Below are 13515 nucleotides of genomic sequence, written 5' to 3' on the forward strand. Positions count from 1 at the left end.
TCGATGTTGCTATCAAGTTAGCATAAAATGATTCAAGCATCGAAGACTGCAAAATGGATATGTCAAAATTGTCCACCTTTCAAGAACATTTCACTTCATTTCTACGTTGACACCATGTAGGTCAGTGCTTAATCTTCCTACGCTATCAAATTACAAAATTCAGAAGAATCTTTTGATAAATGTTCATAAAACAAATTAAGCTAATTGATATTACGCAAGCGTCGGCAATGTCTCTAGCTGCGAGCATCAGTGACATGCAAATCAACCATAAAGTAATTGAAATCCTTTACAATGAAATGAGCAAAAAGGGATATAATTGGAATTTTCCCGGCACGTGCCACATATGCAAGCCACATTTCTTCGATTTAAATTGTGAATCCACATTTTGAAGAGAATTGTGGATTTCCATAGAACTTCTGTACATCAAAGTAAATATGTTCTTTATTGAGCTGTGGTTTGTGTTAATATTTCCATTTCCATTTCATGGAATCGAGTTAGCTGCTGAGTGAATGGTTCGAGGAAATTCATTATGCTCTTATGCGTGTTAACTTCTATGTCTGTTATTGTTTGGGCTACAAAAAGCGTTCTCGTACATAGAATATTTTAGCAGCGAAAAGTTAAAGAAGAATGCGGTTATTTCTTCAAAACCATATCGTAAAATGGTCACAATGCTTTCATCTTTGTTTTCAAACACATTTGCAGGCAAGTCAAACAAAGCCAAAATGAGTTAGATATTATTATGAGATGGTTTTTTTAGCATAAATTAAAATTCATTGGTTGTGTTTCATTAGTAAAATTTGCAGATCGTTTATTGTGTTTGGAATGTGTAAGAAACAACGTTTATTGTGAAAAAATGTTTCTATAAATAAGGAATTCACTTGATGTGGTAACACACTGTCGGAAATTGAGAGGAAAACACAAATATTCAATTAGTATTTAACGGACGTATAAATGACAGCGGCAAATATAGAATTACATCATTACCAGCGTGTTGCTAAAATCATTCACTAGAATAAATTCACCGAAAATTTCGCATGTTTACGTACAATGCACAAATCCATCCCGTCCGATGTACTGAGTTCTTCGTCATATTTCAAGCTCGTATTCAAACAGCTTACAAATTCTTCATCATATTCCCCATCATTCTGAGTCACTAGTAAACATCAACAATCCCAAGAAAAATATTGATCGAGTTCAAGATAGACGTTGGAAGTTGCAAAGCAATAAAATAGCTTTGAAACAATGAACGGCATCCAGTCATGTATGAAAAAGGGAAAAATTGAAAGAACGCTTCTTTTCTTCTCTTGTTGAATAAAATCGAACAAAAATATACAATAAGCGCACACCCAAGAGAAAATGATGTGACAATTAAAAAATTATTCATTGTTTTGTGTTGTTTTAGGAATGCGATTTCCTTGACAACATGCATTTTTTGCGAGGGGCAAACCACTCAAAAGTAATACTGTGTATTAGTATTACTTTAAGTAATACTAATGTAAATATTACCTTGTATTACTTTAGTAATACTTTTTTCAAACCATGGTATTATTTTTAAAAGGAGTATTACTTTATCAAAAGTAACACCACTTTTACCTAGTATTACTTCGTATTACTTCGCAGGTATTATGTATTACTTTTGAGTGGATTGCCCCTTGATTTTTTGCCCAATTTCAATTATGATTTCTCTCGTTTTCTTTTTTGCATGAAATTTGTTGTGCGTTCCGAGTTTCACCTTCAGCAAGCACAAGACATCCAGGCTGCTTAAATAATTAAAAATACGAGCAGTTGTTTTACAAGAAATCAGTGGAAAATATTTTTTTTAGACATCTTTTCATCACAAATTGAAACGAAGTTTCTGGAGAAAAGCTGCTTAACGTTGCTGCGTCTCGCTCGCTCAGAATGAAAATCAAGCGACTTTTTTTCTTATTATTAATTATGGAAAATCTCTGGGAACTCCTACAAGAAGAAAAAAAAACCTTAAAACAATGAAAGAAAATGAGATTTGTTCCGCTCATGGGTGCGACTTTCGGCTGTTTTCTTCTGCTTTGCTTCGAAATAAAGAGTATTATTTTGGACATACTGTCAGAGTTTTTTTTTTGTCTTCATCAATTCGTTATGTCAAGATGCTCTCATGAGCACAACACTGACACTGACAACGCAAACTTCGGAGCACAACACTTTTGCCAATGTTCAAATATTGCTTTCGGTAGTTTTTACCCTGAAGCGCACAGTAAAATGTGTCCGAAATACTTTCGTATTATTCACAACGAATGACGAATACGCATACGAAGTGGAAGACCAACAATAAAACAAACATTGTATTCGAACCGTGACAAAATAAAAAACAATTGATATACCATGAACCGAGTTAGATATATACGGGGAATTCAACGAAAGAAGCGAGAAAAGTTTTTGTGGACAGTTTGAATCATAATGACGCAACGTGAAAGTAGAATTTTTTTTTCTGACCTTGAAAAGTAAAACGTGTCGCTATGAACTTTTTTTTTCATGTAAAATCATATACAAGCATCTTATACTGACATGTTTTTCTCGGTCTCACTCGCAGAACGTTAGTTTTCAAATCTCAAGAAATGCAAAAGAAGTCTTATAATAAAACTCGAGACGTTTTTGTTCGTTTGGTTGTCGTTCAGTGAATATTCGAATGGAAAGTTTGGTGCCATTTACATTTCTGACAAAAATGTACGATTTAAACGTGTCTTGGCACATCAGAAAGAAAACCACGAATACGCGATGAGGAGACTTTTGTCAAGGATTTTGGTTAACATGATTTTCGTTGACTGGTTCATCGATGAGAGAAAGTAAGTATATTGAGGCTTGATTTGCATAGGAAATGACCATGTTATTTATTAGGATTAAAAACAAATGATTGGAATTAGCAACAAGTTTTCAAGACAATGCATCGCTCGCCTTTTCTCTAGCCAGCAGGGAAATGGCTTTGAACGTGCTACGCATGTATCAACTTGACCGCCATTGAGTCGAAGAAAAGTTTGTTTTGTTGCCACGTCGCTCTTTCGTTGTTTCTCTATTCGGTTTGTGCAATAGCAAAATGAACATGACGTAAGCATTTGATGGTGCGTCGATTCACGGTAACAGAATCCTATTTCGTTGAATCCAAATTGGATCAATTGATTCAAGCTTCACTGCACACAGCCATTGCTCGAAGGCTCAAGGAGGAAATTATATTTCTCATGGACAAAGAATGTTTTCTCATTGCATTTGCTCAATTTATGGGCATTATTTGTTATTGTCAGCAGAAAGGACATTAAATTTGACTCCATTTAATTTTACTTTCGTACGATTGTGTGTATTGTCTGTTATTTACTGGAAATATTGGAAAAGATATCATCTCCAATTAATTTTTGGTACGTTGAGCCTGACAAACGTCGAGGAAATGTGTAATCGGGGGCCATATCGAGGTCATTAGCAAACATCCTCAGGCGGAATCAGGACATTTACATTTCGTATTTCCTGATTTGTCACAATTCAAAAGTTTCCAACTCTCTTGTATCCTCTTCCTTAAAACCTTTTGTCATAGATTTATTTTCTTGCCATTTCTATGTCCACGTGCACAAGTGCTTTTGGTCTAAAACCTATTAACTCCATACGATTGGAATATCAAAATGTCTTCTTACACATCCAAAATGTTGAAATTGTAATGGCAACATGATACGCATTGGAATTTCGTGCTCACAATAGTACACACAATTTGTGTCGGTGTGTGTGTGTGTGTGTGTGCGCGTATCACAGACGAAGGAGTGTCTTGTTACAAACATAAAGAATTGCTCGTAAAACATGTGTGAGACTTTGTCAAAGTTCAACGAACGCATTGCTTTTAATCGTCTGTTTGTCTCGAAATTCACGTGTCAGCACGTTTGTTTCGGCACGAACAGTTTTTCGAAAATTGGCGAGAACACGCTTGTTGAATCTCACTTGTTCAAAACGTATTGCAATAAATCCTGGACAAAATGTATGGCTAAGGAATGAAAATCATACAAATCAGCATAACAAATGGCGCGTTAGTTTCAGCGTAATAAGGCAAAATCGAAATATTACTTATTCATGCGACGCGAAAAAGTTACTTTGATTGCATGCGTATTTTGTTGTTGTTTATTTGTGTATCGCTGTTGAAATTGATCGAATTTCTTTGGAATCGGAAATCTTTTCATCGTAGACGCAACTGAGAAGTTAGACATAATGGCATAATTTTACATTGTCAGAAAAAAAAATGTGCTAAAGTGGTTTTGGCTGTGTTTATGCGTCGCGTTTGTGTTGAAAAAAACGTCTATTGCTGAAATAACGATGAAAATTTTCTATAGATCAATATGTTGTGCGGTATATCGAATCGAAGACTTTTCTAGACTTTAGACTTTCAGCACGGAATAAAAGAGGGATGATGCTGCCTTTACCACAATCTGTCAAACTCGAAGCAAAAATGGTGAAAGTGTGTATCCATATCCATATCCATCGTAGTATGAGCAACCAATATAAACATCAGTTGTCGCTCGACATTTGCATACGCTACAGGCTTTGGCTCATCGTGTGCTTTGTTATTCACAAACAAGAAAAGGAGGATTTTTCTTCAAACACCATTTCCATGCGACCAATCGAAGATTTGTAAACGATACTATTGTAACGACAACCAGCTATTTGGATGTATATTCAATTTGCCGGCGATGAGATATGTTTATGTCCATTGTACTTTGGGTGTCCTTCTGTGTGTACCAACTTGGTTTTCTCATAATTCAAGATTCATAATTTAAGGTTTACATTGGAATCTTCGTATTTTAGAAGTCACTCGAAAACAGTTTGTAAACAGTGAACGCTCGACTATTCAAACTTGTCCAATTTTAAATTCGGATTTTGGTAATTAAAACGGTTATCACCGAAAATGGTTCAGTTCAATAATTGCTATCCGAAATTTTATTAAGGCCAATTTAACTAGTATATAATATTATTTTAGTCGGAAACGAACGTAAATCGTCACATAAACTAAAATACTATACGACACACCAATATCAATTCAATTCAATTTAAATTAATTTATCATCAAAAACAAACCGTTGAATTCCAAGAAGTCACTTCCATGAAGTCTATTTCCACTGTCGTTGAAGGATAGATAACATTGTTGGCACAATACAAAACAAATACTTTAATTCGTCCGAATCAATTACACACTGAGTGTTTGCTATATTTCATTAAGTTATTATTATGGAATTATGGTGATCATGGAGCATGCTCGCATCGATGTACATCTCAACACAAGTGGAATGGAACCTTCACTTTGAATTATTATTTCGAGTCGCTCTCGCTTCTGCGGACATTTCTAATAAATCAAAATGGCAAAACAACAAACTCCGTAGCATATAAATACATATACAATGTAATAAAAACACGGCCAACGAAATCAATGTGAATTTGAGAACAATTTATGATGAGGCATTGCTGGGATGGATTGGATGGCGCTATGATGCTGCAATTCACGCACTTGTCTATGGAACAATCTTCTTCACACAGAAATTAGTTAGTGCTGCTTTTCGCAATACTGTTGACCGATACAACTGACTTAATACTGACCCATCTCAAATTCGGAAAGCTGAGATAATCCATCAAAATGACAGTGAAGCACGACATTCGACGTGAGCAAAAGTATGTTGCAAATAAAGCTGGTAGTAGTCCTTTGTTTGCCGTATGTTTTTGTTCGTCTCGTCGTCAAGCGGTAAGCATAACAAAATGTATATGGAAATTTGCCGGTTATGCGTCTTTGATATATTGCGTTTGCCCATAATTCCAACCATTAATTTCATTCGCACCAGTGAAAATGACCAACATAGCAGTTCACATGTAGCCTATTGGCCTTTTTTCGGGTGATTTTATAGCCGCTCATAAGAAAATCCTAATGCGTATAATATACGCCGTATATTCATCATTTATGCGTTCGCCAAACCAATGAAAATTCATTTGGGAAATGGGTGCTAACTGCCACACAACACAACCTAAGAAGCCATTACATTCATTTTACATATGCCTGAAATTGGCCCCCATGTCCTTGACAAATCTTTTAACCACATCTAATGTTGTCATGAATCCATTTTCAATGTGGCATTTCTCTCTCTCCACACAACGGTCCCTATTCGAAATTTGGCATGGAACGTGACAGTGTTTGAGAGAGGAAAAAAAAAACCGTAATGATTGGGCACGATAAGTTCTTATAAATCACTAAAATAGTGCAAGAAATGAATTCTCATGTTCTCATTAAACTAATTTTGTCAAGATGTCAGTTTCGAGATGTTTTGTCATTGAAACGCCTTGGATAAATGTTCGAATAGTGGATCTATTGCAGGGCGGATTCATATGGCGAATATGCATTAATACCAAAGGAATGTGTAAAAAAGCTTCTAAAAAAATTGAGAAGACCAACTGAGCATTCCTCTCGACAAACAAAGCAATCGAGCATATCGCATGACATAAAGTGGATTCGGTTGGAAAAGAGAAAGTCCATTATCATAAAAAGAAACGACGCACGACATGACACACGACACGACAATAACAAATTCCGAGGTTTTTACGGTACGATTTGCTTTTGTGTCAAAGAACCAATTTTGGTTGTGGATTCGTTTAGCAAAGAATACATGAAACCCAACAAAATTCGCATTGTGTGCGGTTGAGATTGATTTTGACAAACGTGATTGATTTGTTTGTTCGTATAATAAATACAGTTTCGCATGCCATATTGTTGGAATTGAGAACAACAACTGAAGAAAAATGAAATCAAAATTAAAAAAAAAAAACATGATATCGAATAATTTGTCGGTTGTACCACCAGAGCGAATAAGATTACTCGAGTTTAGGCTTGGCATTGGCCCTTGCATTTCGACAAATCATATTTTATCCCTCTGAATTTTAGTTCACTCTGAGAGTATTACTCTCCCCCGTATGCTAAATAAATTCGTTTTTCCGTCTTGAAGAAAGAAAAAAACACACTTGTGATTGTTAACAGTTTTCTTCTTATCAAAATTAACCCTCTAGTTCGTAAGACCGCCAAAAGGCGGGGTGCACTAAATGGCCCATAATTTGCGTACCATGTTATAGATGGTCGAAAATATTGCAGCGTTGCATTGGATAGGCCTTTAGGTTCAAATTGATATATAAATTTTATAATATATGTCAAGCCGGGGCCGAGTTATGGGCCCTCAAAAGTGAAATTTTGTGCAATTTTGAGAAAAAATCATTTTCTGAGTTCACATTTTTTTCGGGTAAGCTCTAAATACTTTAAAAACTATTTTCATTGGTCGTTGATTTTTTTGCAGGTAAATTAGGAGGTATTCATTTGATTTTGATCATTATTGCATCATTTTTATATTTGGTCACAATTTGGGGCCTCAATATAGCGGGCCCGCCAAAAGGCGGTCTTGCGAGTATAGGAAAGAAAAAATTCACACTTCGCAAGACCGCCTTTTGGCGGTTTTCATAATATTTCTTCATTCCGAATTGAAATATGTAGATCAAAAGTACCACTTCTAACATACCATTGGAAAGGGTACATCCGAGACTATAGTCTGGGAAATTTTCATTAAATTCCAGTGTAGGGTTGCCCAGAAATAGGTCTAGAAAATTGAATCTTTCTCAGTTTTCCTCATTTTGACTTCAAATAGGTACACTAGAGGTACCTTTCACAAGATAAATTGTCCCACATGCTATATTGCCGCTGAAAGAAGGATAACTAGGACTATAATCAGGGAGATTTTCAATACAATTAGGCATAGGGTTGTTAGAGAATAGGTTTTGAACTGTGAATTCTTCGCATTTCTTTTCATTCTTAATTCAAATATATGCACTAGAAGTACCCCTCACAAGAAATGTTGGCCTATATGTTATATACCAGCAGAGATAGGATACTCAGAGCTATGATCTGGCAAAGTTTTATTGTATTTCAACGTGAAGTTTTATTGTTATGTTGTCTAGAAGTTGTAATTACATTGAAAACAGGAAAAATACAAAAATATCCCCTTTAGTTAGAACTGTAGTTAGCGCGCAAGGCCGTCTTTTGGCGGGCTGAAGGAAGGCGTAAATACACGCAAGACCGCCTTTTGGCGGGGTGTAATTTTCCGAGTTCTCCGGCTAAAGGAAAACTGTATCGAGCTTTTCATTATTTTTTTTTTTGTCATTTTTAGCTCAAAATTAGCCTAGAATAAAATTCCCAGCTCTGTAAAAAAATGGCGCAGTAGAGGGTTAAAGGAAAATGAGCATCTCTTTTAATTTTTCCGCATGTGGGCTTCCATTGATATCGTATCTCTTTCAGAAACTTATGCAAGAGAAATAAAAACTTTCCAGTCGACGTTCTACAGCACAATCTTCAGATATCGTTAAAATGCAAGATGCTTGCACGTGCTTCGTGCACTACAAGTGCTGCGATGCATTCGCTTTTGTGAGTAAACACCGCCTCGCAATTCAGAGGCAACAAGGCGAATTTTCAGCAGAAAGCGAGAATGGTAAAAACGGACACATTTAGAATAATAATAGTAGTAATTCAGTGAACTAGCGCGATTTTTTTTCGGTCGAATTCTGCTCAAATTTCTCTTCACGATTTTATTTATCCAGGCGATTCATTATAAATTACGGTTAAACCAATAATCTTCATATCTGTTAGTTTCTGATTCACCAGAGAGTTAAAAAACTACGTGCCATTCGCATGTTTTCGCTTGAAACTACGTAATTCGTTCGAATTTTACATTTGGTTTGTTGGTTGCCAATGGTTGGTTGGAAGCCATTTAGCGTACAATTAAAAGCGAGTTTGTCATTGACAGTATCGCGATGATTGATGTATCTGCTATGTCTTCATGGTGTTGACGCTAAAAGTTTCGCATTAATCGCAAACAAACTCATTAAATTGAGCAATGTATTTTGATTGCATACAGTTCTTCTGTGGCATATTGTGGAACGGTGGAATCGTGTCATTTGTTTGTCATTTGGTTGCTTTTAGTATGGCCGCCGTTATGTTAGCGCAACCGGAATTGTGTGTCATGTTAAACGAGCATACGGTGTATAGATAAGTGTTGATTGACGGTAAACAATGAATCGAAATCATGTTGAACACAACAATGGCTTAACAAAACGCGAAAAGAAGTAAAAACGAAATGATGTTTTCTCTTGGACCAGTAGAAAAAGGCACTCCGATTTGGCTTAACATTCAGGTGCATGAATGTAAAAGCTCGGATAACTAATTGTTCAAATTTCTTGTTGGCATTGATGGAAGTTCTATGTTGCGGAAGAGTGACGAACGAAATTACATCAAATATGTTCTTTTACTGCCACATTCTATTCTATTTCTGTCACTGTTTTGTTCATATTCATCCACTTACCGCTTCTGTCTATGATATTAGATGCTTCGGGCAATAAATACATGAAAACCATTTCAAAAACACTACACGTGCCACTCTGAAATGATTACCGTCGATTCGTTCTACTCAGCCTATTTTGAACCAAATAGTAGAAAATCGAAAGCTCAATTGAGGTTCGTTGCCATGCGGACGATGTAACAGTTTTCATTTAAACTGATTTAGTTATAAAAGCCATAGCGGGAGATTGAACTGTTTAAGAAATTGGACTCTTGATGAACCGCGAATAAAACTGATTTTTGATTACATCGCGTTGATCAACCTTTTAACAAATCATGCACATTCAATAGCTATTGCAATGAATTGTGTATTTAAGAGGTTTTCGTCAGAAGCGCCCAATACTTTAACTTAACCACTTGAACTGAAATAACCATGCCAACACCTCAATCAAACCACATCAAGTCAATAAAATTGATATTCGTCAATGTTGTATTCAAAAGGTAGAAACCAATTACGATTTCGCCAACCGCTCGAACATCCATGTAATTATCGTTTTTATTTCACTTTCATTTTTATGTTCTGACAGCTTTATAGCCAAATGAAATGGAAGAAAAGCGTCTGATGCAGTGATTTCTGTGGAAAACGCGCACGTAATCAATCACGGAGTTTGTTTTTTGTCTGTTAAATGCATTACACTCTCGATAAATTCGTCTCACATTGCCTGAAACCGAACTCATACGATTCGCCCGAAACCGAAACTCTTTGACTAGAATCACCGAATGAATCGAAGTCGCAGACTGATTTGGATTCAGTTTAATCGAAATTTACTGAACAAAGACCAAGTAAATTCAGCCAAAAATGCCAAATCAGTGGCTATTGATTGGAGATAATTGAGTTTGGCTGTTTATACGTTTTCCAAGCATGAAATAACGCTGCAGGACAAATGCATAAGCAAAAATCGACAAAATAACATACAAAATCAACAACAATAAATCCTATTTAATATCAATGAATTGCAATCAATTTAACAAACGAAAATTCACAATATGATTTTGAATATAGAACCGAATTTCGAATAGATGTTATAATTAAATTCGGAGAAAAAAAAACCATTTACAATTCAAGCTTGAAGATAAAAATAGAAAGTGTGAAAACATAGAGTTGCCACTTGTAAATGGAATGTTTAATTGAAGAACTTCTGTTTTTATGCACAAAGAAAAAAAAACATGCAAAAAATAGAACGTTTAGAAAATCAGGAACAACAATCCAAACCAAACGGAAGTAGGCTTTTGTCCTCAAAATAAAAGGCAATTTGCGTTGATAATTGTGATTACACGCCAATTCATACATAACATTACAAGAGAATGAAAATATCTCACCAAATGAATTAAATTGTTGCTAGCAACTGAAAATGAATTCACGTCGCAAAATGGCAAAAAAGTAACAACAACAAAAAACGCACACAATGGAATGTATTTCAGTTGCGCTCGCGGACTTTCTTCTTTTCTAATTTGGATTACACAGGGATATTTTCGCAGACTGAGAGCAAAGACCAACCGAACGCTTCAATGCATTGAATTGAACTGAAACGGATTTTGCTGCGTCTGTACAATTTTAGCAGAATATACACCGCTTTCCGAATGAATGCCATGCAAAAGGGAAAAAGGAAACGAAGGAGAGAGAGAGAGAGAGAGAGCATGGATACTCATTCGCCGTTGAATACAGTCTGAATCCATATTTCTCGTTCGTCACTAGATGCGTATTTGTGTTGGAGAATCGTGGATAGCACCATTTCTATGTATTGGATGCTGAACTTGAGCCATCCGCTCAGTTCATGAACACAACAATTCCCTGCGAAAACATTGAACAAATAGAGATACATGTTTGGTTTGGCAACTTTCACTTCAGTTGATTGAACTGCTGATTTTTGCTTTATCCACACAAACACACAGCATTGGCATCACGAATTTCTATTCCTTTTGCGTGTGCACCTTTTGACACCGTGCAGACGCTAACACAACACTCGGCTGCCAAAGTTTTTGGCTTTTCATCCGTTTTTTTTTTTTTGGTTGTGGGTTGCATCGATGAAAGAAAAAATTGCCAGCAAATAAACGATAGAACGTGGAATTCATTCGAAAAAAGTAGAAAATGAAGATAGAAATCTCAAAAAAGCAAAAACTATGTGAAACTATTTGCTGAGGACTTTTTCTCCGGTTTATGTCAATAAATGTTATCTCACCACAGTTTCTATTCGTTTAAACTAATGCACACAATATAGCTGTAAAATGTTGAACTTTTTTTGCTCCTTTTATCTCTCTCTCTCTCTCTCGCTCTCTCTCGCTCTCTCTCTCTCTTGTCGCGGTTTGTTTTCCATGCAAAAAGGTATGAGCAAACGTAGAGGCCATATGTCAATGATGGCAATCGATTTATGTCATTTGTTGAGTGGTATGTGCCTGTGCATAGACCGCAAAAATTTACGTAGAACATTTGGCACAAACACAAATCAATTTTATGGATGCGAAACAGAAGCTGTGCTGATGTGTGTGTGTGTGTGACCGTGGTGATAATTCCCAGCCATCATCAAAGCCCGACCGTTTGGCTGGCCGTTTTTTTTCCTGCAACGCCAGCAACTGTGTCACTAATCCATTGTGCTTAAATATTCAAATGTGCGTGTTACCAGTAACTCTGGGTTTTCAGCAACCAATATCAAATTGTTGTGATTTGACATTCGGTTTGGTGTGATGAAGAGTGCATGCATATGAGCCATATTGTGAGAAGAGTAGTTGTGCTTATTTTGTGGTATTCAGTGTTATCTTAAACCACAAACTCCAAACGATGACAAACATGGATGTGAATATGAATCAACCAACAAGATAGCGATCAAAAAGAGGTTGAAGGTTTTTGAAGCCGAAAATCTACACCAGGATATGACTCTATGTTAACAAGTGTTTGTTTCAGGTTTCAAATGATTTTAGAATATGCTAAATATGTGTATTCGGTGTATACTGCATGAATTTTGTTGTTTTGCAAACATTCCAGTGGATAAACATCAGTCCTGGTTTCGATTCAAAATCATTTTAGCCGTTGTATCTCCGCCGGCTATTCGCCGTTTTAATCCAACGTAAATAATATTTTAATTCATAACGAGTCGTTGATAAATTATGCACGTTTTATAAGCGTCTGTTCGGCGAAAAATTGTGGTATGGGTTCCATTTACCACTTGGATTAAATGTGATGGCGAACAATTTTGTTTAAAAGGCAGAAAAGTTTTCGCATGAAATATTCGCTCAGCACTTTGAATTATGGATCTCGTGCACGCACACACACGCACACATTGAAACAAAATGTCTAACCGCCACCAAAACCTTATGGGCTGCTAATGCTCGTTTCCATTTTTCGCATCAATTTTCATGTGAGATCTCTTCACTCTCTCTTTCTTCCTCTCTCTCTCTCTCTCTCTCTCTCTCTCTCTCTCTCTCGCTCTGTGTGTGTGTGTCTTACCATCTCTTGTTTCGGTGTCAATGTACGCTTCTTACATCTTCAATGAAGTGTAATGTTCTTTTAATATGAAACAATGAAATGTCGAAGGTTTTTTTCCCTTGAGTATTTGTTTTCGTTTTGCTTCGGTTCTCGAATCGAGAGCAAATGTTTGCCAGAGAAATTATCATTTTTGACCTCGACAGACGCAAATGTTTCATGACACGACACGAAAGAGAAACAACAGAAAAAGATGTGAGCCCGCGAACGAAATGGCATCGAGAGACATTAAATGCACAATAACAACAACAACAAAAAAGTTAGCCATAATATTTAAAACGAAAGTTGAAGTAGAAAATCTCAAGGAGTCTGTGAAGTACAGATAATGTGCAAAGCAACTGAATCAGATGTTCTTATTTTCATTTGATTGTTTACGCCGTCGGAGTGCAATCAGACACGAGAGAAGACACTACGCAAACATGTAGCATATAACACACGCAAAAGACCCAAATCAAACGAAAAACCTACGGAAAATGTCTTTGTTTTTCATCGAACAAAAAAAAAACAAATGGCGAAAAAAAGGGCCACAAAAGAAAGACAGAATGGAGAGAAAATGTAAAATTCCTTGCGTGTTTACTTTCTCCGGGGCTTTATTCTGTGCTCGATTTGTCGACTAAACTTG

General features: G+C 36.2%; 1 protein-coding gene across 1 annotated transcript in view; it reads right to left on the minus strand.

The window, feature by feature from the left end:
* Window positions 1-10941, minus strand: part of LOC129564936 (GTPase-activating Rap/Ran-GAP domain-like protein 3) — a 75789-nt gene extending 64848 nt beyond the window's left edge. Inside the window, exon 1 of the mRNA XM_055439198.1 lies at window positions 10736-10941. The gene's annotated coding sequence lies outside the window, so the exon portion shown is untranslated. The remainder of the gene's footprint in view (window positions 1-10735) is intronic.
* Between the last annotated feature and the right edge of the window lie 2574 nt (window positions 10942-13515).

The sequence above is a fragment of the Sitodiplosis mosellana genome, unplaced genomic scaffold (assembly GCF_009176505.1).
Source record: "Sitodiplosis mosellana isolate CC-2019 unplaced genomic scaffold, AAFC_SMos_1.0 Smas_scaffold_1, whole genome shotgun sequence".
Classification (NCBI taxonomy): domain Eukaryota; kingdom Metazoa; phylum Arthropoda; class Insecta; order Diptera; family Cecidomyiidae; genus Sitodiplosis; species Sitodiplosis mosellana.